The 5398-nt window shown below is 47.5% G+C and overlaps 1 pseudogene; it reads left to right on the forward strand.

Annotated features, from left to right (window-relative positions):
* Window positions 1-2979: 2979 nt before the first annotated feature.
* On the forward strand, window positions 2980-4224 carry LOC141489887 (E3 ubiquitin-protein ligase RNF26-like; annotated as a pseudogene).
* The last annotated feature ends 1174 nt before the right edge of the window (window positions 4225-5398 follow it).

The following is a 5398-nucleotide window of genomic DNA, read 5'->3' on the forward strand; positions in this document are numbered from 1 at the left end:
GATCAATCTTGATGGACTTGCTCATTCCATCAGGGACAATTTGGGGCTGCCTGTGATGGAGAATACCATCTGTATACAGAGAAAGAACTGTGGAGTTTGAACAAAGACCCAGGAGTATTAACTTTAATTTAGAATAAAAAAGAACTGATATCTTATTGTCTGATCTTGCTATCTCTTATATTTTATGTTTTTTCCTTAAGGATATGATTTCTCTCTCATCACTCTCAATTTGGATCATAGTGTACTGTGGAAACAATGCAAAGACTGGCAAATTGCCTTCTGTGGGGGCTGGGGGAGAGAAATAAGATTAGGGGGAAAATTGTAAAACTCAAAATGAATAAAATCTTTTAAAAAAACTATTCTGCTGTTAACCCTGTGGAGTTTTTGTTTTTCATTAGTAGCTCCAGTATTTCCCCATCATTTTCATCAAATCAGTCTTGATGTTTGCAAGTGTTTCCTACTCCGTTCTTTATTAGGTCTCCCAGCCTGTCTGATAATCTGAGCATACTCTAGCATTAAAGTCATCCAAAATTATAAGCTTATCCTCTTTCAGGACATTGTTAAGTGTCTTCAGGGTTTCATAAAAAATTTATTTGACTTGATCAGTGTTCATCTTGGTGGGAGCATTGACATTGATGTGGTAGCATGGTGTTTTTCCTGGCAATGGCAATCTCATGGTCATGAGTCTGTCATTCACTCCATTTGGTAGGCTTTGAAGCTTGTTGACTAGATTAGTTTTGTTTAAAAAAACCTGTCCCAGCTTCAAGGCATTTCATTGAGGTCTCTCCAAAAAAACAAACAAAAATTGCATATCCAGCTTCAATTTCAGTTAGCTTGCCTTCATTTGCCAGCCTTGTTTCACACCAGGGTTGCTATTTGGATATACCTGTTGAGTTCACTTGCTGCATGATTTGTTTATCTTTCAGGTCTATTGAATCTTGTGTTGTCTATGAGTGCATATATGTTTCATGCACCAATGGTGAGTGGAATCTTCTTTGAAGACTTTTTTTAGATTTTTTTTGTGTCTCAACCATACTGTGGGATCCCCACCTCACTGAGGTTATCAGGTCAGGGTTATGTAAGCAGAAAATTTTTAGGGCACATTTTCTAACCCCTTCTTCACTTCAGGAGGGGAGCAGTGGATCCTTAAAAGGGTTGCTCAGTTACCCAGGGGACTGCTGAATCCCATTACTGTTTTTTTTTTCTGGCAAGGCAATTAAGTGACTTGTCCAGGGTCACAAAGCTAGGTAATTATTAGGTGTCTGAGGTCAAATTTGAACTCAGGTCCTCCTGACTCCAGGGCTGGTGCTTTATCCACTGGGCCACCTAGCTGCTCCCCCCATTGCTATTTTAGAGGGGAAATGACCCTATGGGCTGCCTGTGTACAGTATTGTGACTACAACGTACAATGTATTTGCACCTGCTGCTTCATCACTTGCCTGTTTCCATAGGACTTTGAGATAGGAATGGTAAAGGGGTATGGGTGATGTCTTTTGATTCAAGTATAAACTGGATTTAAATGAGGTAGAGTTGCACTAAGTCACTGGCCTCACTCCCTCTTTCCAAGTCATCATGATCTGGTGCTTGACAAGGCATAATGAAGGCAACTGGTGATGGCTCTAGATGCAATGGAATGACCTTGGCATCTTTGATGTCTAATCAAGCTCTACAAAACCTGCTTCAGCTGCCTTCATGGCTGTTGGAACAAAGTGTTCTTAACTGCTAATTCCACCAGTGGAAGACCTCACATGCTTGGGGTAGTCATCCCCCACAATTCACTGAGGAGTTTGTGACTCAGTTACCCTCAAACTGATTTAGCCTTCCTGCCTAAATGGTTTAATAGGGTGTGGCTGCTGCATATGCTACAACTTCTTGGAACCACAGGGACTTCAGAGTTAAGTGGCCCAGGTGGAGAGCAAGGTGAAAAGTAGACCTGAAAAGGACTTGAAAGTCCATACATCAACCAGTCTTCCTTGAATAGACCCTATCCAGATATTAAAGCCATAGATCCCACCAAGAAAAGAAAAGCTCTGAACAAGTTTTCAACTGTAGACTTCATGGAGGATTTTTGGTGAAGATTTCTCTTAAAAACGATAAAAGAAGGAAAAGGAAAAAAGGGGAATTAAATCCAACTTGACAGGAGAGTGGGAAATTCAGTGGGAAGCTTTTAACCTCAGTGAAGTTCAGGCTCAGCAGCTGGAAAAACAGCACAGGTCCTGGCAACCAGATAGCAAGCCAGCACAGAGGGTGCCAACCCCAAACAAATTCTGAACCCTGGGAACACTGGGGCAAAAGACAGGTCTGGGTTGGGAACAATCCACTGAATTGGCAGAATCTGGATATGAAGTAAGAAACAAACTACTGCAGAGGCAACATCTTGTCCAGGGATAGATCAGGGATCATAACCCAGCCCTAGCACAAAAAACTTGGGTTTATACTCCCTATACCACAGGAGCAGAACGCAAACAATCAAAAGGAGCAAAAAACCCTAAAAGAACACTAACTATAGAAAACTACTATGCAGATAGAGATGATAAAAATGCCCCTTCGGAAAAAGAAAGCATTGAAAAATTATCTAAATTAGATTCTAAAAGGAGTCTATGAATTGAATTCGAATTCAAAATCTCATAGAAGAGCTTAAAAAATAATTTAAAAACCAAAGAAGAGAGGAAGAAGAAAGACAGAAAAAAGAAATGAGAACCATACAATAAAACTATGAAAAACTGAACAAAGAAATCAACTCCTTTAAAAGTAAAAACTGGAAGACATCGGCGGCCGGGGCTCTAGAAAGGGGACTTCTGGCTCCTCCCTGAGGTCGTAATCCCTGAGGAAGGGGGCCGGGCAGGGACAGGAGCTTCTTTGTCTTCCTTTCCCAGGCACCGAGGGGCCCCGCCCTGCCTTCACCCGCCTCTGGGCCCCTAAGTCATGGCTCTGCCCCAGCAGCCCAACAGCTGACCCCGGGGGGCGCCCCGAGGGGCCATGGAGGCCGTGTACCTGGTGCTGGACCTCAGCTGCCCCTTGGTGTCCTCCCTGCTGCCCGCCCTGACCTGGGCTGCCACCTTCCTCTACACTCTCCCGCACACCGGCCTGGCCGCCTGCTGCCTCTGGGCCGGGGGCGCTGCAGTCCGCCCTGGCCGGGGCCGAGGGCCTGGGACGCCTGTGCTGGGGGTCCTGCAGCACCGGCCTGGAGAGCCTGAAGGTGGGGGCCACCTGGCCTTGCACTTGCCCTCGAGGGGCAGGGAGCTGCTGCACCGGGGCCTCCTGGGCACAGTTTCCTCCAGCCAAGCCCTGCTGTGCCAGGCCTGCGACGTCTGCGCTATTGCCATGAGCCTGGCGGCCTACGTGGTCAGCAGCCTGGTCATCATCTGCCTGATTGGCACGTAGAACCTCTTCGCCCTGCGCCTGGCCCTCTGGGACTGCGTGACAGGGCCGCTGTGGAGGGTGATGGATGTGTTGGGAGCACTCTTCACCCATGTTTCCAGCAGCGCCGTTGCCATGGCCATATTTCTGCTGGACGCCTTGCCAGTTGGTCCTGGAGTTAATGGCCAACAGCGCCTGTCTCCTGGCCGGTTTCGTGCCAGCTAATCTCCTGGCCCTGCTGTTCCTTGCTGTGGTGTTGGCAGTGACCGTTACCATCCTGCACGCGATCTTGCTGTGCGCCTGGCACCTGGCGGTCTGGGCCACTGAACAGCGTCATGCCCTGCCTTCTTACCACCGGCTCCGTGGGGACGTAGTACAGCTTTCTCTCTTGGCCCTGGGTTCAGAGTCTTGGTGCGGGGTACTCAGCCGGAGCCTGCAACTGGCCAGGTGGTCCATTGTTGGAGGTGGAGGGGCTCCTGGGGCCCCCCCCAGTTTGGGCCAAGGGGGGGCGCCAGAATCTGGGGACACCAGCAGCCTCCTGATCCAGTGCCCAGACCTCTGTTCCGGCCAGAGGAAGGGGCTGGGGCAGGGGCATCTAGGGTTGCCCCCTTCAGGGGCTGAGAAAGACTCAATGAGGAGGAGCCTCTTCCTGGGCATGACTCGTGGCAGCTGTTGAAGAAACAGGAGGAAAGAAAGAAATGTGTCATCTGCCAGGACCAAAGCAAAATGGTAATTTTGCTACCATGTCGGCACCTCTGCCTGTGCCAGGCCTGCACCGAGATTCTGTTACACCAGTCAGTCTATCAGCGAAATTGCCTACTATGTCTCTAGGGTATCCTGCAGACCCTCAACGTCTACCTCTGAGGGCTCTGTGCCCACCTCAACTCTCCTCACCATGTTTTTTCCCCCCCTTAGGGGATTCATTCAACCTTTCCCACTGCCCTTCTTGGAGCAGGTCGTTATCCCTATATCCCTACTGATCCAGAAATCATCTGGGCTCACATTCCAAGCCTTTGAAGCCATAAGGACACATAGACTTCCACTTTGTCACCTTCTTAGGGTTAAGGGAACAGAGAAGCAGACAGACTTCAGTTGGACTGGGGGGAAAAAGGGTGGTAGTGGGGGGGGGTGATTACATAATATGCTCTTTCTAGGACCAGGAAATTTTGGGGGTGGGAAAAGACTGGAGCATCTGTATCACCTATGCAAGTGCCCCTGAGGCTACAACCCACTAGGCTCCTGCCCAGATGCTAATCTGTGTTGAGCAAAAGAGGCCCTAACCTTGCTTCTGGATTTCCTTTTTGGGTCCTGTTATCTTGGCCCATCTTACTCCCCTACCTAGGCCCTTCTGCTACCGCAGATATGCCTGCTATTTATCTGGCAGCTGAAGATCATTGGAAAGATCTTTGATTTTTGTAGATCTTTGACCTTTGCTATCAACCAATTTCCTGCCTTCTTGAGGATCCAGGGGTAGGGAGAAGTGAGGGTCTTTCATTGGTTCTCTACTACTGAGAATTGTCCCTGCTCTCTCAGTATGATGTCTTCAACATCCAAAAAGCTAACTTGAGACCAAGTGTTCCCCTGGGGAAGAAGAGAGAAAGAGGATGATCTAGATTCCTTCAGTGTTTGTCTTTTGGTTCCTCTTGTTCCCCAACTCCAAAGGGAGTCCAGAGGAGAACAGCCAGAGCTCCTATATATCCCTATCCCTGTAACTTAACTTATGAAAATGACATTCCCACCAATCCTCTCTCTCCCCTTTCCGGGGAGCACAGCTTCCACATTCCACTTGAGTTCTAGGTCCAGGAACTTCAGGAAGGAGGGACTTATAGCATATTCCTGAACATTTACACTGTTACAGTTTATTTGTGAATAAAGTCTGTTCCACAGCCTTATTTTTTTTTAAAGTAAAAACTGTTGGAAAAAGAGTGTAACTCTTCAAAAAATAAAATTAACCAACAGGAAAAGGATTGCAACTCATCCAAAAACTCAAATCAACCAACTGGAAAAGGAATGAAACTCATCAAAAAATCACATTGAC

Source organism: Macrotis lagotis, chromosome 5 (assembly GCF_037893015.1).
Source record: "Macrotis lagotis isolate mMagLag1 chromosome 5, bilby.v1.9.chrom.fasta, whole genome shotgun sequence".
Classification (NCBI taxonomy): Eukaryota; Metazoa; Chordata; class Mammalia; order Peramelemorphia; family Peramelidae; genus Macrotis; species Macrotis lagotis.